This window comes from Heptranchias perlo, chromosome 14 (genome assembly GCF_035084215.1).
Source record: "Heptranchias perlo isolate sHepPer1 chromosome 14, sHepPer1.hap1, whole genome shotgun sequence".
NCBI lineage: Eukaryota > Metazoa > Chordata > Chondrichthyes > Hexanchiformes > Hexanchidae > Heptranchias > Heptranchias perlo.
The window spans coordinates 11,524,517-11,547,621 of NC_090338.1; positions in this window are offsets into that span (position 1 = coordinate 11,524,517).

The following is a 23,105-nucleotide window of genomic DNA, read 5'->3' on the forward strand; positions in this document are numbered from 1 at the left end:
ACCTGAGGCGCCTGACTTTATTTTATAATGATTTTAGATAGTCAAGGTAAAACCAATTAAATATAAAGAAATGGGTTAGACTTTGTGTGAGACATTGCTATTGTTCTTTGATAGTTCCACGTTGTCTAAATCACAGCCCGAGAACTTATTTTGTTTTATTTGGACCTACTACTATTTGTGTATTGGGACAGACATGAGGGGGAAGTTTTAACCCCCAAGAATGGGTGAGTTGGGGGCAGGTTGGTAGGTAAAAATGTAACATTTTTCAAACCCCACATCAACCCGCCTCCGATGCTGCCACTTCCAGGTTTATCAGAGGTGGGTCGGAGATGGGTCGGAGGTGGGTCGGAGGGTGGGTGACCAACCCACTCTTGGAAGGGGGGGCAATCAGTGAAATCTTTTAAGGAGACCGCTTGACTCCATTTTACCAAAATGTTTATTTTTAACCGATGTAGGCCGGATTTCCCAGGCCGCGGGAATCGAGGCAGGTAAAAGGAGGCGAGAAGGGCCCGATCTATGAGGTAAATGCATTTACAGAGTTGCCTGTGGGCCAGGAGGAGCAGGAGTGCTTCCACAGGCCCTCACAAGGTAACCTCTTTACACACCACATGATCTCCGACTCGCCTCACATCCACCCGATCTCCAACTCCCCCTCCCCCCGCAATCTACGACTCCCCCTATCCCCCCACGATCTCCGATTCCCCCCACACCCCCCCGATCTCCGACTCCCCCTCCCCCCGCAATCTGCAACTCCCCCTATCCCCCCACAATCTCCGACTCCCCCCACACCCCCAATCTCTGACTCCCCCTCCCCCCGCAATCTGCGACTCCCCCTATCCCCCCACAATCTCCGACTCCCCCCACACCCCCCAATCTCTGACTCCCCCTCCCCCCGCAATCTGCGACTCCCCCTCCCCCCACGATCTCCGACACCCCCACACCCACCCCGATCTCTGACTCCCCCTCCCCCCGCAATCTGCGACTCCCCCTATCCCCCCACAATCTCCGACTCCCCCTCCCCCCGCAATCTGCGACTCCCCCATCCCCCCCCCGATCTCTGACTCCCCCTCCCCCCGCAATCTGCGACTCCCCCATCCCCCCCGATCTCCGACTCCCCCTCCCCCCGCAATCTGCGACTCCCCCATCCCCCCACGATCTCCGACTCCCCCCACCCCACCGCGGTCTCCGACTTCTCAACCAAAACCTCTGCAATCTCCGACTCCACCCCCACAAACTCCGACTCTCCCCTTCCCCCCACCATTTCCGGCTCCCTCATCGCCCCCCCCCCCACAACGATCTCTGACTCCCCCACCCCCAACGATCTCCGACTCCCCCAACCCCCCACCCCCACAATCTCTGCCTCCCCTGCGATTGGACTCCAACCCCTCCGCCATAAACTCCAACTTACCTTCCGTCCACTCACGGGCTGCTTTTCCACCCAATAGCCAGCCAGCCTGTTAAGCAAGCTCGCTATCGGGTGGGAAACCTTTTGAAAAGTTTTAAAACCGGTCCTACGATTAAATTCGGCAGGGCCTGCGGGTAACCCTGACATCTGGGTTTCCCGTCCTCAAAACCCCCCACCCCCCCGCTCTCTTCCTGCCTCGGCGTTAATATCCAGTAAGGGGTGATGAAATAATCCCTTCCCATGCTCCCACATGCCTCAGGAGTCTGTATCGGAGAATCAGGGCTGTAACGTTGAGATTCGTCTCAGAGCACGCTTCCTCCCAGTGCAGTTTCTGGCTGAGAGCTCGGGATTGTGAAATCAGCCCTGTAATCTCGCCTTTTATCAGGTGTAAACAGCCTCGATATAGAGAAGGTTTAAACCTCACCGTAATGGGTATTGGTTTCCCAGACGATTAACGCATGGTTTACTGTGACATGCATTTATCAGAGACAAACTTCAAAGGGTCTGCTTTCTCATCAAAGGAAAAGATGCTTTTAAAACTCACGGATATTCTTGGGATTTTCATGTCCCTGCTTTGCTCTGCCTCTATGAATGAGGAGACTAAATGATGGTCTCCCATTTTACTTCCATTAAATACTGTCACTTGAAAGTTACTGAACACACTTGCAAACATTTTGGACTGCCTCTTTTTTATTAAAAGAGTTTTTATAGTGGGTAAGTTTAGTTGTTGTACTTTTAATATGTCTCTGGATCTTCTTAATTCTATGTGTTATTTAACCCGTAAATAAACCTGACCAAGTACTTTGAGCCTGTATGCATTTGCATGGTGTTATTTTCCGCTTTGTGGAGTGATGGGAGAATTTGGTGGGCTTTCCATGTTTTTTTTTATTCGTTCATGGGATGTGGGCGTCGCTGGCAAGGCCAGCATTTATTGCCCATCCCTAATTGCCCTTGAGAAGGTGGTGGTGAGCCGCCTTCTTGAACCGCTGCAGTCCATGTGGTGAAGGTTCTCCCACAGTGCTGTTAGGAAGGGAGTTCCAGGATTTTGACCCAGCGACGATGAAGGAACGGCGATATATTTCCAAGTCGGGATGGTGTGTGACTTGGAGGGGAACGTGCAGGTGGTGTTGTTCCCATGCGCCTGCTGCCCTTGTCCTTCTAGGTGGTAGAGGTCGCGGATTGGGAGGTGCTGTCAAAGAAGCTTTGGCGAATTGCTGCAGTGCATCCTGTGGATGGTACACACTGCAGCCACAGTGCGCCGGTGGTGAAGGGAATGAATGTTTAGGATGGTGGATGGGATGTCAATTAAGCGGGCTGCTTTGTCCCGGATGGTGTCGAGCTTCTTGAATATTGTTGGAGCTGCACTCATCCAGGCAAGTGGAGAGTATTCCATCACACTCCTGACTTGTGCCTTGTAGATGGTGGAAAGGCTTTGGGGAGTCAGGAGGTGAGTCACTGGGCACAGAATACCCAGCCTCTGACCTGCTCTTGTAGCCACAGTATTTATATGGCTGGTCCAGTCAAGTTTCTGGTCAATGGCGAACCCCAGGATGTTGATTGTGGGGATTCGGCAATGGTAATGCCGTTCACTGTCAAGGTGGTTAGACTCTCTCTTGTTGGAGATGGTCATTGCCTGGCACTTGTCTGGCACATGTGCTCTTCCATGAACAATGCACTAGAATTATGGGTTAATTATTTGCAAATCCAAACATGATGTGACTAGAAATAAGAGTTTCCATTTGTAAGGGACTTGTCCTGCTTATGGAAACTGCTCTGGTGGCGAGAATATAAATTCTGGCCTCTTGCGCATCCCTGATTTTCATTGCTCCACCATCGATGGCCATGTCTTCAGCTGCCTAGGCCTTAAGCTCTGGAATTCCCTCCCTAAACCTCTCCACCTCTCCGCCTCTCTCCTCCTTTAAGAAGTTCCTTAAAACCTAACTCTTGGACCAAGCTTTTGGTCACCTGCCCTAATATCTCCTTATGTGGCTCGGTGCTTCACAGCCTGTTACTACGTTGGAGGTGCTATATAAATGCAAGTTGTTGTTGCTGTGAAAGACCTCACACTGTAGCAGATATCACTACTGTTATGTTGGCAGAGCCACATCAGCCATTTTTGCACATCAGCACCCACAAGTGACAATGGGAAGAGTGACCAATTAATCTGGTTTTCGCATTACACCAACGCAGAATCTGGAGTGCAATCCTGCTTTAAAGAACAGATCTCAGTAAAATTTGGTTGAACACAAACTGTGTGAGGCCACCTCAAGGAGGCATTCTTGCACTAAGTCACGGAGCATGAATGTTTGCCATATTGTGTTCGAAGGTCTTCAGAAAGGTGCTGTTGCTAAGGGAGGTATCCTTGGTTACTTCAGGGTATTGCAATAATGAAATAACTTATGTCACTTAAGTGACCGAACTCTCCTGCAGGATGAGACATACGGCCTTTAGAGCTCATAATTAGTGAATGCAGATGACACATACTAAAATAATATTCCACAAACTCAGCTGTGATTATGTGGAGATGCCGGTAATGGACTGGGGTTGACAAATGTAAGGAATTTTACAACACCAGGTTATAGTCAAACAGTTTTATTTGAAAATCACAAGCTTTCGGAGGCTTTCTCCTTTGTCACCTGACGAAGGAGAAAGCCTCCGAAAGCTTGTGATTTTCAAATAAAACTGTTGGTCTATAACCTGGTGTTGTAAGATTCCTTACATTTGTCAGCTGTGATTGGCAGTTTTAAAGTATGATCATGACTGGATTTAATGGTGACTTTCTAATCCAGATGTGATCTGCATCATCAGATTAGATTACAGTTTTTGGTAAAGAAAATGATGGTTTATGATTAACTGAGACCTGTCTGACATGCCTGGAAAAATACTTTTTAACTGATCTGCCAACCATATTGCATATTTTGTATAGATTCGATAAGTAAGAAAAAGGGGAATTGCATCCATATTACGTTACACCACACCTCTCAGAAACACCTCAAAGCATTTCACAATGCCTTTGAAGTGCAGCGACGACATATTGCTAAATTGACAAAATACAGCAGCCAATTTGTACACGAGCTCCCACAAACTGCAATGAGAAGAATGACCAATTAATCTGATTTTTGCGTCACAAAAACGCAGAACCATTTTGCAACAGTGAAACCATTGCTTTGCTCAAAAAGTCCAAAATATGCACATTTCTTGTCAATACAATCCTGTCCCTTAGGCACTAAAATGGCAGTGGCAGGTTTCTCTGGGAACAGTTTACCCCTGAACTGCGTCAGGTATTAAAGCAGGATATCTGAGTGGAGGGGTCTCCTGACATTTATTTGCATCCAATTTACATTGTTGCATTCTCTTCAACAATGACTTTGAAGTGCTGTTCAGGTGCAGAACAGGGACAAAGCATTAGTGCCCAATTCTTCCTGTTTCTCAAGCACTATTTGAGTGCGAACCCCAGGAAAATCACCCTTCGTGTGCACAGAGTTCTGCACTGTCTCAGCGGAGAGCAGTGCGAAGCCAGTAGTATAACCTCACATCACTCTGAAATAGGTGGGTACCAGTCTCCAACTGGTGCCTGCAGTGTAAAGGTGCGTTAGAACGAAGGACCTTTCACTGTCCTGCAGTCTGCTCACATGACGTCGGGAGAATTGGAAACAACGGGGCAAAGGACAAAAAGAAAACATGGGGTGGACTTTCCTGGTCCCGCGCCTCAGCAAATTGTATCACCTGGTTACAGCTCGTACAGGAAAATCAGGCAGGCATGCTTATGTGCATGCATTCCTCCAGCTGTGGCTCAGTTGGTAGTACTCTACCTCTGAGTCAGATGGTTGTGGGTTCAAGTCCCACTCCAGAGACTTAAGCATAACATCCAGGCAGTACCGAGGGAGTGCTGCACTGTTGGAGGTGCTGTCTTTTGGATGAGACATTAAACTGATGCCCCGCCTGCCCTCTCAGAAGTAAGTAAAAGATCCAATGGAACTATTTTAAAGAAGGGCAGGGGAGTTCTCCCCAGTTTCCTGGCCAATATTTATCCTTCAACCAACATCAAATTATCCAGTCATTATCTCATTGCTGTTTGTGGGACCTTGCTGTGCGCAAATTGGCTGCCGCATTTCATACATTACAACAGTGACTACACTTCAAAAGTACATCATTGGCTGTAAGGCGCTTTGGGACGTCCTGAGGTCGTGAAAGGCACTATATAAATGCAGGTTCTTTCTTTCTCTTTCCATGCCTGGTTTTCCTGTATTCACTGCACCCAGGTGTAGGCCCGGGGAGATTTACCCCCACTTGTCGATAGTCTAAAGAAAATAATGAACTCTGAAGATGTGCATGTACCAATGTTTCATGGTGCATAACGAATAATCACAGGTGCCTTAAAACAGATGTTAAACATCTGTCTCTTTGTTCATTAATTCACATACCAGTTTGTGCTTGACGCAAATACCTATTTTTTTTCCCTTCAGTATCCAGTGGGGTGCCGCAGGGCTCGGTACTAGATCCTTTGCTTTTTGTGGTATGCATTAACGATTTGGACTTAAACGTAGGGGCATGATTAAGAAATTTGCTGATGACACAAAGATAGGCCGTGTGGTTGATAGTGAGGAGGAAAGCTGTAGACTGCAGGAAGATATCAAAGGACTGGTCAGATGGGCAGAAAAGTGGCAAATGGAGTTCAATCCGGAAAAGTGTGAGGTAATGCATGTGGGGAGAGCAAACAAGGCAACGGAATACACAATAAATGGGAGGATACTGAAAGGTGTAGAGGAAGTGAGGGACCTTGGAGTGCATGTCCACAGATCCCTGAAGGTAGCAGGGCAGGTAGATAAGGTGGTTAAGAAGGCATATGGGATACTTTCCTTTTTTAGCTGAGGCATAGAATATAAAAGCTGGGATGTTATGCTTGAACTGTATAAAACACTAGTTAGGCCACAGCTTGAGTGCTGTGCACAGTTCTGGTCACCACATCACAGGAAGGATGTGATTGCACTAGAGAGGGTGCAGAGGAGATTTACGAGGATGTTGCCAGGACTGGAGAATTTTAGCTATGATGACAGATTGGATAGGCTGGGGTTGTTTTCCTTGGAACAGAGGAGGCTGAGGGGTGATTTGATTGAGGTGTAGAGAATTATGAGGGGCCTAGATAGAGTGGACAGGAAGGACCTATTCCCAATAACCAGGGGGCATAGATTTAAAGTGATTGGTAGAAGGATTAGAACGGAAATGAGGAAAAAAATTTTCACCCAGAGGGTGGTGGGGATCTGGAACTCACTGCCTGAGAGGGTGGTAGAGGCAGAAACCCTCAACTCATTTAAAAATACCTGGATGTGCACCTGAAGAGCCGTGACCTGCAGGGCTACAGACCAAATGCGGGAAAGTGGGATTGGGCTGGGAGGCTCGTTTCTTAGCCGGCGCGGACATGATGGGGCCGAATGGCCTCCTTCTATGCCTTAAATTTTCCATGATTCTATGATTCTCCTTTTCACTCCTGAAGACCCTGACTCACTCTGAGGTAAAGGAATCACTGGACAGCAATCAGGAGCAGAAGCCAGGGCTGGTTTGTTTTCTTCCATCGAAGAAGCACTGAACAACAACACAACGCATTTATATAGCATCTTTAACATAGTAAAACGTCCCAAGGTGCATCACAGGAGCTATTTTGAAACAAAATTTGACACCAAGCCACATATTAGGACAGGTGACGGTCACGAGGTAGGTTTTAAGGAGCGTCTTAAAGTAGGAGAGAGAGAGGTAGAGCAGCGGAGAGGTTTAGGGAGGGAATTCCAGAGCTTAGGGCCTAGGCAGCTGAAAGCACATCCGCCAATGGTGGAGCGATTAAAATGGGGGACGCGCAAGAGGCCAGAATTGGAGGAGCGCAGAGATCTCGGAGGGTTGTAGGGCTGGAGGAGGTTGCAGAGATAGGGCTTCAGCAGCAGTTATTCACTCAAATTTAATGAACTGTACAAGACAGGCTTCTTGTATGCATCCTTTGAGGCCACCTTTATGCTTCAGCTGTTAAAAATAAATAGTTAACATTTCACACATTGTCTAAGAGTTAAATTCATTTCATGTTTCTAGCCTTAAGCAACCTCTGCCAGTGTAGATGAAAGGGCAGTGGAGTATTGATCTCACTAATGTTGTAACAAACTTTGTACTCAAGGTTTTCTGAAATTTAATCTACTAAGGCCCATAGTAATATTCCTTCACTGAAGTTGGAAATATTACAAGGTTACAGCTTCACATTTTATTCGGAGCATGGTGCAACTGAAGAAATGTTCTAAGGTTTGGTACAATTTTGCTTTAAGAGCGTAAATGTTTTAATAGGGAAAGTTCATTAGGTCCAAGAGGTTCACCTCTTTTTTGGATAAGTCCAACCCACCCAGTCACTTCCCTCTCCAGAAACAAAGCTTTATTTCAGACTTCCAGCATCCGCAGTATTTTGCTTTTGACAAAGCTTATGTCAGCTTGGCTCAGTTGGCAGAACGCACATCTCTGGGTCGGGAGGTTGTGTGTTTAAGCCAACGCACCTGAACTTCAGCACGTAATCTAGGCCGTACTAAAGGAGTAGTGGATTTTTGGCCGTGGTGTTCTTTGAAGAGATGTCCGATTGAGGCACAGTCTGCTTCTTCAGTTTTAGATGTTCCCATGGTACTATTCAAGTAAGAGTAGGTGCTTTTCTTGGAGTCATGGCCAACATCCCTCCCTTAACTAACACCATCAAAGAACGATTAACTGGGTAGCATCTCATTGGTGCTTGTGGGACTTTGCAGACTGACTGGTTCATTTGCCTACATAGAAAGAAAGAACGTGCATTTATATAGCACCTTTCATGTCCCCAGGACAACCCAAAGCACTTCACCAACCATTAAGTACTTTTTTTTGAAGTGTAGTCACTGTTGTAATGTAGGAAAGGTGGCAGCTGATTTGCACACAGCAAGGTCCCACAAACAACACTGTGATAATGATCAGATAATCTGTTTTAGTGATGTTGAATAAGGGATAAACATTGGCCATGACACTGAGGAAAACTCCCCTCCTATTTCTCTGAAATAGTGCCACAGGATCTTTTACGTCCACCTGAGAGGGCAGACAGGACCTTGTTTTAAGGCACCTTTGACGGCGCAGCACTCCCTCAGTACTGCGCTGAAATGTCAGCCTAGATTATGTGCTGTAGAGTGGGGCTTGAACCCACTAGTTTTCTGATGCAGAGTCAAGAGTGATACCACTGAGTCATCGCTGATACCTGGATCGTAGTTAAGGCTGTGCCATTGCAGCCTGGTTTGGTTTTAGAACTATAGCATTTTAGCCCTAATGTGCATGGATTATAAAATCTGCTTTTTTTTTTAATAGCTTTAAACAAATGTATTGACTTTGATAACACTGTGATCAGAACTACATCAAGCATACGCTTTCACCAGACAAAAATGTCCATTTGATTACACTCAGGCGCCTTACCTTCACTGACTTCCAACCGCTCGCTTACAGCTCTCGCAGTGCCCTCAATTTTCGAAGGAGCGATAGTCTCACACACTGAGGACAGCCCTACGTGACTATCCAGTGTAATGTCCTGCGGCAGCTCAGCAGGGTTGGATGCAGTGATGTGAAATGACACATTCATTACTGCTGCTGGTAACTCTGCTCTCTGGCTTTTTTTCATAACCTGTTATATAAGACAAAAACCCAGCAGAAGGGCAGCCTTGCGCTAATAAAAGCTTGCATTTCACACAAGTGCCCGGGAAGCAGCCTGGCCAACGGGCATCAAGGGAAACTTTTATTTTTCAAACCTCTGTAGCAAATATTAATTTTAACACTTGGACAACCGGCATCAAAAGAATGTCTGTCTGTCTTGCACTGTGACGCAGGAATAACATTGATATACGGTTAAAAAAAATGCATCCTGTACAGATATCAGGAACAGCTTTATTACTGTAGCCCGAGCTGCTTTGAAACTTGGGGTCACTATGAAAGCAGTAAAAAGAAAGACAGATATTGCATTTATATAAAGCCTTTCACGACCTCAGGACATCCCAACGTGTTCTCCAGCCAATGAAGTATAGTCACTGTTGTAATGTAGGGAAACGTGGCAGACACTTTGCGCACAGCATGGTCCCACAAACAGCAATGAAGTAATCACCAGATAATCTTTTTTTTTGGTGGCGTTGGTTAATGGATAACTATTGGCCAGGACACCAGGGAGGACTCCCCTGCTCTTCTACCTGAGAGGGCAGACGGGGCCTCGTTTTAACGTCTCATCCGAAAGACGGCGGGCGCTAAATTGGGCCATGTAGCGCCCGTTGTTTCGGCCCGTTGGATGCGCACGCCCGTTTCCAGCGTGACGTGCGCCGGACGCCATCTTGGTATAGGGGTTAGCGCGTGCGCAAATACCAAATGCTGGAAGCGTGTAAAGTAGGGAGAAAATGCGTGCAATCAGTGTGCAACGCTGATTTAAAGTGATAGACACCATTTTCGACCTTAACGCTCAATTCAACGCACAATCTTAACCCCGACCATCTGAACGTGTCTTACAGTGCCTGAAGGACCCCCCATCAGTGCTATTTAAAGGGGCCATGCAGGTGTTGCAGGTTAGTTGCTGGATTATTGCTTCTGGCTGCTGGAGGAATAGGAAGTGTTTTGTGAAGCTCTCTATTCTTACTGAGAGTTCATAGACTACATTTGAGAGTTTGGCAGGTATTGCCTTACGGGTCGGAAAGTTACAACCGTGGTTGAACAACATTCCTGCCAACCAAGGGCGGTCTGCTAGGGCTCCCGCTGGGCATTGAGCACGACTGGGAGCATGCAGAGAGGCCACGCCCAGCTAGGAGGAGACGGAGGACGAGGAGGTGCAGGGCACTGAGCAGGAGGCCCTACCCAATGACGGCCTTCCAGGACCAATTCTCTTACCTCAACATGACCGAGGAGGATTCCATCTGACGTCTGAGGTTCACCAAGGAAGCCGTGACCGAGATCTGAGAACTGGTGCGGCCACAACTGCAGCCTCAGAGCAGGGCGAGGACAGCATTGCCTGTGGCTGGGAAGGTCACCGTGGTGCTGAATTTCTACGGCTCAGGATCATTTCAGGCCTCTGCTGGCAACATGTGCAACGTCTCGCAGTATGCAGTGCACTGCTGCATAATGGAGGTCACAGACGCACTGTACCACATGAGGAACAGGTTCCTCTCTGCAGAGACAAGCAGAACGAGGGAGCACGGGGGTTCGCCCGCATTGCTGGCTTCCCCACGGTGCAGGGTGCCATTGACTGCGCGCATATTGCCCCGCGTGCCCCGCACATCAACTCAGCCGTCTTCATCAACCGAAAGGGCTTCCGCTCCCTCAACGTGCGGCTGGTGTGCGACCACACGCATCGAATCATGGAGGTCGATGCCCGCTACCCTGGGAGCAGTCACAATGCCTTCGTCATGCGGCAGTCCAACGTGCCAGCTATTTTTCACCCAACTCGGCAAGTCAAAGGTTCCTGCTGGACGACAAGGGTTATCCTCTCACGCTGTGGTTCATGACACCGGTCAGGAACCCACGCACACGTGCACAGCAGGCCTATAATGAGAGCCGTGCTGCCACACGCAGCATCGTGGAGCACACCATAGGCCTACTCAAACAACCCTTCCGCTGCCTGGACCGGTCTGGAGGAGCCCTGCAGTACTCCCCTGAGTGGGTGGGCAGGTTCGTGGTGGTCTGCTGCATGCTGCACGACCTCGCCATCATGAGGGACCAGCCTTTGCCACCAATGAGAAGACTCTGAACCAGAGGTGGAGGAGGAGGAGGCTGAGAAGGAAGAGGCTGAGGAGGAAGAGGAGGAAGAGGCTGAGGAGGAGGAGGAGGAAGAAGCTGAGGAGGAGGAGGAGGAGGAGGGGGTGGAGCCAGAAGAGGAAGTGGAGGAAGACACGAGGGTGCAGCAGGAACCACACCCCTTGTCTGCAAGGGCTCTGCCTGCTCGCCTGATCCATGCCCACTATAAATAACGTGAACTACATCCTCCAACTCACCAACAGTCCTACACTCCCCACCTTTCTGCTCCCACAAGAAAATCAAATCGCCCTCCATCTGATTACACATTGCTGTCCCTCTCAGCTCATTGCATAAATAAAAACCACCACCCATTGCAAAATCAAAGTCTCATTTATCAATGAATAAATGAAATTTTGCAAACATAACAGAACTATTCACCCTTGTGCATTCCCTTAGTGCCTGTTGTTTGTGTGCTTTTACCTATCCTAGTGCTCCTACGAGGTGCTTCCCCAGTGGCTGGAGCATGGGTGGTGGAAGGCTGCTGGCCTTCAATGGAGGAGCGTGCAGATGGCCTTGGAGAACGACCTCGAGCAGGTCTGGGCCGGGAGGGCCCGGCTTCAGACTGCACCATCGCAGCATGGATGCAGCAGTCTGGCCTGGCTGGCCAATAGACAACAACAGGGGCACTGGAGGAGTGGCAGGGATGGGAGCAGGAAGGCTGTCATCCTGAGAGAGAACAGCAGGCCCGACTGCCATGGCGCCACTGCCACTCTCCCGGGACGGTGCCTCAGCACTCCTGGTGATCAGCTGGAGCACGGATTGCTGGAGTGCTGTGATGCCCTGGAAGCCCCGTTCCACAGTGGTCCCCAGAGCCACGATAGCAGCAGTCTGAGCTCCAAATGCAGCAGTCAGACCTTGGATGGCAGATGTTTGTGTTGCAATGGATGCTGTGACATCAGGCACAGGTGGGTTCCACAGGCGCACTGATGGAGGTGACCTCCCGTTCCATGTTGGAAAGGTTGGGCTCCAAGCTCTGCACAAAGCCCTGTGCCAAGTTGGAGCTGGACTCCTCCATGTCCCTTCTCATTGTGCACAGGCTTTCTGGCAGGCTTTCCAGTGCCCCGAGCATTTGTTGGCCCATTAGCCGTCTTCTGTAGCCTGGCCCATCGAAGTCCTCATCTGACTCCTCTGCAGCAGAACTAGTGAGCGACCTCACCCTCCGGCGAGCTGGCACATGTGGAATCCGTTCCCCCCGCCCCGGTTCCTGCACACTTGTGCTCGGTGTCCCACCACATGCAGATCCCTCCTCTAACCTAACCTCTAAAGGACACGCACTGTCAGTCTTTGAGCTGGTGGAAGCAAGTATCAGATCGAATGACGGTGTGGCTTCAGTGTCCTCCTCGTCCTCCTCGGACAGTACCGCCACGAGTTCGTGGGTATCTGCAATGAGAAAGGGAAACAGGTTGAGTTGTGGAGTGGGGAGAGGAGCAAGTAAGAGGTGTGTGCTGACAGCATCTGCAGCACGTGAGTCAGAAAAGATTATGGGAGGAGGGAGACGTGGAAATGGAGAAGGAACATTAGATATGCAGAGACCCCCTTCATCGGGACTCCAGGGCGGCATCCAATGATCCTAAGCACTGTCTTCTCTAGGGGGGGTGAGGACGTGTAAACATGCCTGCCCATCCTCAGGTCTCTCCTGCTGCTGGCTGTTATGTGCCACCTTCTCCTGCAAGACAGAGGACAGTATGTCAGTGAGTTTCCAGCAAGGTGTGTGGGTGATGTGCCTGTTGTGGTCGAATAGCTGCTGATGATGTGCGCTGCGCACGCCCCATTTCCAACTTCCTCATTCTTCCTCATTCTCTCAGCAGCACGGGTAGCGCTGGCTGCACAGAGATATCATGATGATCAGCACGCAGCACAAAGTTCTCGTGCTGCCTGCGTCGGGGCCATTACGCTTCCCCTGCCCGAAAACGGCCCTGAACGAATTTTTCCCCTGGCATCTCCAACAGTGCAGCGCTTTCTCATACTGCACTGGCCTGTCAGCCTAGATCTTGTGCTCAAGTCTCTGGAGCGGGATTAAAGCCACAACCTTCTGACTCAGAGGCAAGAATGCTACCCACTGAGCCACTGCTGACATAAGCAGCCAGTTGGAAGTCACAGAAGGTAAGTGGCCTAAGCTTAATCAGATTGTTTGGTGAAAGCATGTGTTGATGTCGTCCTGATCACAATTTTAACAAGGTCATGTGTATGTTTGAAGCCAAGAAAAAGTAGGATTTTAAATCTATGAACATAAGGTGTAGCTTTAATTCCAAACCATGCTGCAATGTTGGCAGCTCTGAGTTGGAAGGTTATGGATTTTACCCTCACTCCAGGATTTGGGCTCCACCACCTCCAAGCTAACATTTGAGTGCAGTGCAGAGAGGGTGATTTACTGTCAGAGGTGCTGCCCTTCCACGAGAGGCTAAACTGTCCTACTTCCCTGTTGAGAGCGGACGCTAACCAGTTTAGCATGTCATCCGTGGCTCAGTGCTAAAAGTGAGCACTTGGTTTAGTTGTAGCAATCTGAAAAGTCGAAACACCAAACCCAGAAATCTTATTAGGATCTTATCTTGGCTGCTGTAGGGGTAAGAATTGTCCATCTCGACAGAAATCACTCCCCAGTGGGTGAATGTGGCTTCTCACTAGAAGAACAGATAATGGAATCACACTCTGTGCAGTGACATTGCAAATCCTTCATCAAGATTTCTTTATCAAAGTAGTAAACCCCATCTTTTAGAATATATCCCTACATTACAACAGTAACCACTCGTCACAAATACTTCATTGGGACATCATGAGGTCATGAAATCAACTGTAAGTTTGTTCTTTCTTTCTTTCTCTCTTTTTCTCTTTCTTTCTTTCTTTCTCTTTCTTTCTTTCTTTCATCTACAATTTCATTCGAAGCACCAAACCAAGGAAATCTTCGTCAACACATTTAGGATATCCTCAGACATAAATGATTTTTTTGCACCAATGGTTTTTTTCCAACTAACAACAGTTCTTAATTTTTTTTTGCATCTTTTCATTTGACAAAGTCACCCAAACTAATGTGTTATATTTGTTTTTTTTTTATCTCTGTTTTTAATCTTGCTCGGGATTTTGTTGTGATATTTGATACAATAAGCACACGATATGTGTTACGAATAACATTTTTTTAGCAAGTTTTAAATTAAAGACAGATTTGTAAAAAAAAAAGTAACCTTTCGGCATAAATAATTGAATCTCTTTGTGAGAAAACTTATTTCCCAACTAATCAAACCTGTATGAAATATTAAGTAGCTTTTCAGTCATCAATATTAGTTAATAAAATGAGCTTGATGAATAATTAATTACCTGTCCCCGCTGCGATATAATATTCAAATCACTTTATCATTTGCTAAAAGAAAATTGCTTGGCAGCCCTGTCACTACTCTATTGATCAGTGTTCAGGATTATACATGAAAACAAATCATTTGTCAGTGAAAAAAATTGATTATTTGTCAAAAGGGTTATTTGCTAATAAAAAGGATTATCTACTTACACACGCTGTTCAATATTATAACTACAAAGAGAAATATGTAATTCTGAAACTGAATACATTAACGTGTCCCCGTTGTATTCTCATGTTCTTTCCAGACATCTATCTATTTGCAGCTATGGTGTATTAAAAGAATTGTGTATAGCACATCTGTTCTGTGAGTGTCACACTTTAGATGTCACATTAAACAGAAAGGTCTTGCATTTATATAGCGCCTTTCACAACCTCAGGAAGTCCCAAAGCGCGTTACAGCCAATGAAGTCAGGAGTGTGATGGAATACTCTCCACTTGCTTGGATGAGTGCAGCTCCAACAACACTCAAGAAGTTCGACACCATCCAAGATAAAGCAGCCCGCTTGATTGGCACCCCATCCGCCACCCTAAACATTCACTCCCTTCACCACCGGCGCACTGTGGCTGCAGTGTGCACCATCCACAGGATGCACTGCAGCAACTCGCCAAGGCTTCTTCGACAGCACCTCCCAAACCCGCGAGCTCTACCATCTAGAAGGACAAGAGCAGCAGGCACATGGGAACAACACCACCTGCACGTTCCCCTCCAAGTCACACACCATCCCGACTTGGAAATATATCGCCGTTCCTTCATTGTCGCTGGGTCAAAATCCTGGAACTCCCTTCCTAACAGCACTGTGGGAGAACCGTCACCACACGGACTGCAGCGGTTCAAGAAGGCGGCTCACCACCACCTTCTCGAGGGCAATTAGGGATGGGCAATAAATGCTGGCCTCACCAGCGACACCCACATCCCATGAACGAATAAAAAAAAAGAACTTTTGAAGTGTAGTCACTGTTGTAATGTAGGAAAAGCAGCAGCCATTTTGCACACAGCAAGGTCCAAGAAACAGAAATGTGATAATGACCAGATAATCTGCTTTGGTGGTGTTGGTTGAGGGATAAATATTGGCCAGGACACCTGGAAGAACTCCCCTGCTCTTCCTCAAAATACTGCCACGGGATCTTTTACATCCACCCGAGAGGGCAGATGGAGCCTTGGTTTAACGTCTCATCCGATAAACGGATGCTTCAGAAAGACAACATACTTTAGACTCCATACTTAAGAAAAGACATACTTGCTCTCGAGGCAGTACAAAGAAGGTTCACTCGGTTAATCCCGGGGATGAGGGGGCGGACATATGAGGAGAGGTTGAATAGATTGGGACTCTACTCATTGGAGTTCAGAAGAATGAGAGGCGATCTTATTAAAACATATAAGATAGTGAAGGGGCTTGATCGGGTGGATGCGGTAAGGATGTTCCCAAGGATGGGTGAAACTAGAACTAGGGGGCATAATCTTAGAATAAGGGGCTGCTCTTTCAAAACTGAGATGAGGAGAAACTTCTTCACTCAGAGGGTAGTAGGTCTGTGGAATTTGCTGCCCCGGGAAGCTGTGGAAGCTACATCATTAAATAAATTTAAAACAGAAATAGACAGTTTCCTAGAAGTAAAGGGTATTAGGGGTTACGTGGAGCGGGCAGGAAATTGGACATGAATTTAGATTTGAGGTTAGGATCAGATCAGCCATGATCTTATTGAATGGCGGAGCAGGCTCGAGGGGCCGATTGGCCTACTCCTGCTCCTATTTCTTATGTTCTTATGTTCTTATGTACTTTAGATTGTCACATTTTAGCCTATCCTCTCACTCGCCACAAGCAATTCTAGTAGCTTACATATATAAAAAAAATCTTGCATCTAGCGCATGTGCGGTACACTTCAGATGCCACATTATACAGATTAATGCTCCTGTCAAAATACTGGAAAATCGGGTGGACAGACAATTTGCTGGATCCTTGCCCTTCCCCTCCATGGGACTTCCAGTATTTTCCACCTGAGGTGACACTGGGAGCCTAGGAGATCCCGTGAAATGTGTATAGCATTTTTGAGACGTGTCTGTCACACTTTAGTTGTCACTGTTTATCATGGGTGCAAATTTCTGCATCAAACTTTACAAGAAAGATACAAAAAAAGAGATAGAAACCCATTTGTTTTTCTGCTGGCTGTTTAACAGATACTCCCCCAGCAACAGAAACTATTTTCTAAAAGGAAAATAGGGAGGTAAAAATTAAACAATGCTAGTAATCTGATACAAAAACAAAAAATACGGGAAATAAGCAGTAGGTCAGTCCGCATCGTTAAAAAGGACAAAGAAACGATTTAAAGTTTTGGTCGTAAACCTTTATCGGAAATCTCTAATTGCTCTCAGGTTATACCGAAGGACACAAATAGCCTCAAATTTACTACTCTGGGATACGTTTACTTACAGCAGTAAGACCACGGCCTTAAAGGGGCAGTTCAGGTTATGCACAGCTCCTCTATTTAGCGTCAGAACAGCCTCAAATTCTTGTGAGATTGTTTGCTGGTTTCCCAGGTAACCGGTATAACCTGGGAGGCCTGGGGAAGAAAATTGGTTCGGCAACTTCTTGCCTGATATGCACAACGTAGGATTATAAATTGTGTAAGAAAGATTCAGGTACTTTTTCCAAGGCAGCAGGACCAGAGGTTTTAGGAACTATATCGAATACTTTAGGCCGGACTTTGCTGTGAACGGTGAACGGATTTGTCTAGCAACTTGTGGCGATTCGCAATACACGGTGTTGGCCAGGGGCTGCAGTAACCTGAGACATCAGTTGCTGACACACAGGCAAGAGCAACTTTTGAACTGAAGTAACCTGAGTTCAGTCGCTGGCCTGAGCTGGCTGGAACCGGTTTGAATTAGCTAAGTTTTGTGAAAGACAAAGGAGATGTGATAAGACACAAGTCCTTATTTAGAAAAGGAGTAATGAGGTAATGCTACCTAAGTCCTTGGGACAGAGCCAATGAGGAGAAGACACAGGCTAGGCGAGCAAGCCTAAACCAAAGGGAGAGAGACAGCACAGCTTGAAGAGATAAGATTCGGAATAAGAATGAAGAATCTGGGGTGTGGAGCCAGAGCGAAGACTCTGGAGACCAACCATCGCGGAAGTGGAAGAACCTACGTCAGGGACGTAGAGACGATGTCGAGAAAGAGAGAGAACAGACCGCCTGGCCAGCGTCAGCTCTCCTTTTCGGGTATTATCCTTTATATTCTGTGACCACTCAGGGAATGTCAGAGAAACCTAGTGGGTGTGCGTTTAGATCCTAGTTTGGGTATAAAACTGTATAACCTGATGTAAACTGCATGCCTATATCTAACCAGGCGAATAAGCTATATGTATATGATCTAACAACGTGAATAAAGTGAATTGCGAGTTAAGAGAGAATTGACCCTTCTCCTCTTTGTACTAAGCCAATAACCATAACCGGTGACCTCCGTTCAACAACGGGGAATGTCTCCCTCGCCACAAGTTGTGGGACGATTTACACGTTAATAACGGTGAGCGCCATTAAACATTTTTTGCATGGCAAGTTACTGTAAGTTCGAGATCCGTTCAGCACAGCCCCCTCTGCAGGGCATCTGGGACCTGTGTGAACAGGGCAAGCAACTGTGTATCCCCTTAACCAATCAGATTGAAGAATCGTTAACACGCAGCACAGAGTCTGAACCAGGAAGTGTAAGTTAGAACAGTGAATTCAATGTCAAATCAGTTACAGAAAGCGAAATAAAGAGAGGGAAAGAAAGATTAAATTAAGAGACGGAGATAAAAGAGACAGAAAGATAAAGTAAGAAAAAAAAATGTCATTTAATTTTTTTTTAAAATGTCCATCAATAATTAAAAGCTGAAGGAATGAGACTTTGAAAAATTAATTTTCAGTGTCAGGGAGGTTGTTTGGCAGTAATTCCCATGCCTTTAAAAGGGTGCTTAGTCTGGAATGGACAAGCCCTAATTCTTTTTTGGCGAGCAATCTATGACGTCAGTGCAGGAACCTCATGCCGTTCAATGTGTTTGTTCGGGGAGCCAGGCGGCGAGATGCCGTTTTCGCACGGCTTACGGAGGGGTAGCGCATCTCGGGCGGTAACTTCCGGTTCTCCGCGTCTAACTGCGCACGTGCGCTCGCCGGAAGTCACCGTCTGATTTTCACATAAACAACAGTGAGCCTCACCGTTACTTTTTCACAGCAAAAAATCCAGCCCTTTAAACCACATTCCTTTGTTTCCCACGTTATAAAGGAAATTGGCAAAGCAAATTACCCACTGTGGAAAAAGGGTTTAAATATCAGGGGGCACATGTTAAAAATGAGGAAGTTAGGAGTAAGAAAGGGTAAAATCAAATAGGGCATTATCAGCCAAAGGGAAAGAGACCTGTGGAATAGATTGCCAGGGAAGTGGAGTGTATAAATGGGTTCAGGAGACAATAAGACGTGCTTCTGGAGAGAGAAGGGATTGAAAGATACGATGAGAAGGCAGGTAAGTGAGGCTGATCTATCAAAGGCAGAAGGGCTGGTTGTGCTTAATGGCTTTTTCCTGTTCCTAGAAATTCTTATGCTCTTATGATTCTTTTATATATGTATATGTAACACTCTCCTTCTGCCCCCATTTTTTTCCCGAGGTGTCGATATTAGACATGAGTGAGATCTTCAGTTGGATGTGTGACCGCTTTTCCTGATCAAGCTCCGGCTTCTTCACACTCCCTACGTCGTTACAGAGTTTATGCAGGACTTTCGCTAGTTTCATGCTGTACATTAACTTATTACCCTGCAAAGCTAAAAGCGGGTTAATTAGGCCATAACAAAAGCAAACATCGCGCTGGGGTTCATTTCTAGAGGGATAGAACTGAAAAGCAGAGAAGTTATGTTAAACTTGTATAGAACCTTGGTTAGACCACACTTGGAGTATTGTGCACAGTTCTGGTTTCCATGTTATAAAAAGGATCTCGAGGCACTGGTGAAGTTGCAAAAATGATTTACAAGGACAATAGCACAACTGAAAGGTTATAGCTGTCAGGGAAGATTGAACAGGCTGGAGCACTTTTCTCTAGCAAAGAAAAGGCTGAAGGTGATCTAATAGATGTCTTTAAGATCATGAAAGGGTTTGATAGGGTAGACGTAGAGAAGATGGTTTCACTTGCGGGGGAGACGCAAACCAGGGGGGCCTTAAATATAAGATAGTCACCAGTAAATCCAAAAGAGAATTCTGGAGAATCTTCTTTAACGAGAAGGTGGTTAGAATGTGGAACTCGCTACCACAAGGAGTGGTTGAGGAGAATAGCATAGATGCGTTTAAGGGGAAGCTAGATAAACACATGAGGAAGAAAGGAATAGATCAGGTTAGATGAAGAGGAGTCAGAAGAAGCTCGTGTGGAGCATTAGCACTGGCAGTTGGGCCGAATGGCCTGTTTCTGTGCTGTAAATTCTCTCTAATTCTATGTAATTCCATGTAACGAAGGCCTGGACGGAGACTACCCAGGCTTATTTCACTAGTACCCTTTACAGTTAACAGCAAGAAGAATCCTATCTTAGCGCTAAGCTAGGGACACAGGTTTCATCTGTGAGCATGTATCAATTTTGTATTGGAGGCTGATCCATTATCAAGATCAGCTAAGACCATGGGGATCAAAAGCCTAAGTGGATTCAAACAATATCTGTTTACTTCTGGGAACCCAGAATGAATCTACAACATACAGACAGGATCGAAGTTTCTTGTCTGCTGGTTGTTCTTAACTGAACAACAACAACAACTTGATTTATACAGTGCCTTTAATGTAGTGAAACATTGCAAGCGGCTCCACAGAAGCGTTATCCGACAAATTTTAACACCGAGCCAAGTAAGGAGATATTAGGACGGGTGACCAAAAGCTTGGCCTTAGAGATAGGTTTCAAAGAGCATCTTAAAGGAGGAGAGAGAGAGGTGGAGGGGCAGAGAGGTTTAAGGAGGGAATTCCAGACTTAGGGCCTAGAGAGCTCAAGGCACGGCCGCCAATGCAGGGGCCAAGGAAATCGGAGATGCACAAGAGGGCAGAATTAGAGGAATGCAGAGCTCTTAGAGGGTTGTAGGGCTGAAAGAGGTTACAGATATAACGAGGGACGAGACCGTGGAGGTTGCGAACAGCCTGGTTCAGCCTCAGACAGTGTCCAGGGAGTGGGATGGAATTGGTGGCCAGGGAACGGAGTTTGTGGCGGGGGCCGGAGACAACGGGCTGGATTTTTGCTGTGAAAATAACGGCGAGGCTAACAGTGCTCACTTGGGGGCAAATCGGTCAGCAACTTCCGGCGACTGCGCTTGCGCAGTTAAACGCGGGAATCCGGGAGTTGCTGAAGACGATACACTGCTCCTCCGTACGCTTCCCGAGATCGGCATCTCGCCGGCCGGCTCCCCGTTCAAATGAATGGAACGGCGTGAAGTTTTCGCGCTGACGTCTTAGATACGGACTAACCTCGCCGGAAAAGTTTAGGGCTTGTCCAGGAATACAGGTCCCTGATGCCCTGTGGATGGCGCCGTCCTTTTTGGCTTTACAGGCCGTTGCCGTGCAAAAAGCTCAGAGGAAATCGATGGGCATGTGGCGCCATTATTGACGTGTAAATCGTCCAGCAACCTGTGGCGAGGAAGAGATATCCCCATGTATTGCGAACCACCACAACTTGCTGGACAAATTGCGCCGCTCCGCGTTAGTCTCGCGAAAACGGCAGCCCGCCCTCAATCTTCCCGTGAGTTTCATGAAACTGCTGCATTTGAGCATTAATTACCAATCAAACTCGCTGCAGAAAGTAAGGTCTGGTGCATAACAGCGTGAGTACATTTTTAATGATGTGATTTATGTTCCTGCAATGCCACTCATAGTATCACAGTAGATACAGCACAGGAGGAGGCCATTCGGCCCATCGCATCAGTTCTGGGCCTTTGACAGAGCTATCCAATTAGTCCCATTCTCCTGCTCTTTCCCCATAGCCCTGTAATTTTTTCCCCTCAAGTATTTATCAAATTCCTTTTTGAGAGTTACTATTGACTCTGCTTCCGCCACCCTTTCAGGCAGTGCGTTCCAGATCATTACAACTTGCTGCGTAAAAAATTATTTACTCATGTCGCCTCTGGTTGTTTTGCCAATCCCTTAAATCTGAGTTCTCTGGTTAGTGACCCTTCTGCCACTAGAAACAGTTTCTCCTTATTTACTCTATCAAAACCCTTCATGATTTTGAACACCTCTATCAAATCTCCTCTTAACCTTCTCTGCTCCAAGGAGAACAACCCCAGCTCCTCCAGTCTCTCCACATAACTGAAGTCCCTCATCCCTGGTACCATTCTAGTAAATCTCTGCTGCACCATCCTTAAGGCCTTGACGTCCTTCCTAAAGTGTGGTGCCCAGAATTGAACACAATACTCCATCTGATGTCTAACCATTGTTTTATAAAGGTTTAGCATAGCTTCCTTGCTTTTGTACTCAATGCCTCTATTAATAAAGCCCAGGGTCTTATATGCTTTTTTAACAGCCCTCTCAAGTTGTCCTGCCACCTTCAAAGATTTGTGTACAGACACCACCAGGTGTAGATACACCAACACAGTTCTCTCTGTTCCTGCACTCCTTTTAAAATTGTACCATTTAGTTTATATTGCCTCTCCTCATTCTTCCTATCAAAATGTATTACTTCACACTTCTCTGTGTTAAATTTTATCTGCCATGTGCCTGCCCATTTCACCAGTCTGTCTATTTCCTCCTGAAATCTGTTACTATCCTCCACATTGTTTACTACATTTCCGAGTTTCATGTCATCTGCAAACTTTGAAATTATACCTGGTATACCCAAGTCCAGGTCATTAATATATATCAAAAAGAGCAGTGATCCTAATACTGACCCCTGGGGAACACCACTGGATGCTTCCCTCCATTCTGAAAAACAACCATTCACCACTACTCTGCTTTCTATCCCTTTGCCAATATTGCATCCACGCTGCCTCTGTCCCTTTAATCCCATGGGCTTCAATTTTGCTAACAAGTCTATTATGTGGTACTTTATCAAACGCCTTTTGAAAGTCCATATACACAACATCAGCCGTACTGCCCTCATCAACTCTCTCCGTTACTTCATCAAAGAACTCAATCAAGTTAGTCAAACACGATTTTCCTTTAACAAATCCGTGCTGACTTTCATTTATTAGCCTATACTTTTCCAAGTGCCAATTTATTTTGTCCCGGATTATTGTCTCTTAAAGTTTCCCCACCACCTACAATAGGCTGATTGGCCTGTAACTATCGCATGTATCCTTCTCCCTTTTTTTTGAACAGGGGTGTAGCATTTGCAATCCTCCAGTCCTCCGGCACCTTCCCCATATCTAAGGAGGATTGGAAGATTGTGACCAGAGGCTCCGCAATTTCCACCCTTACTTCCCTCAATAACCCAGGATGCATCCCATCCGGACCGGGTGACTTTTTTACTTTGAGTATTGGCAATCTTTTAAGTACCTCCTCTTTATCTATTTTTATCCTATCCGATATTGCTACTTCCTCCTTTACTGCTACAATGGCAGCATCC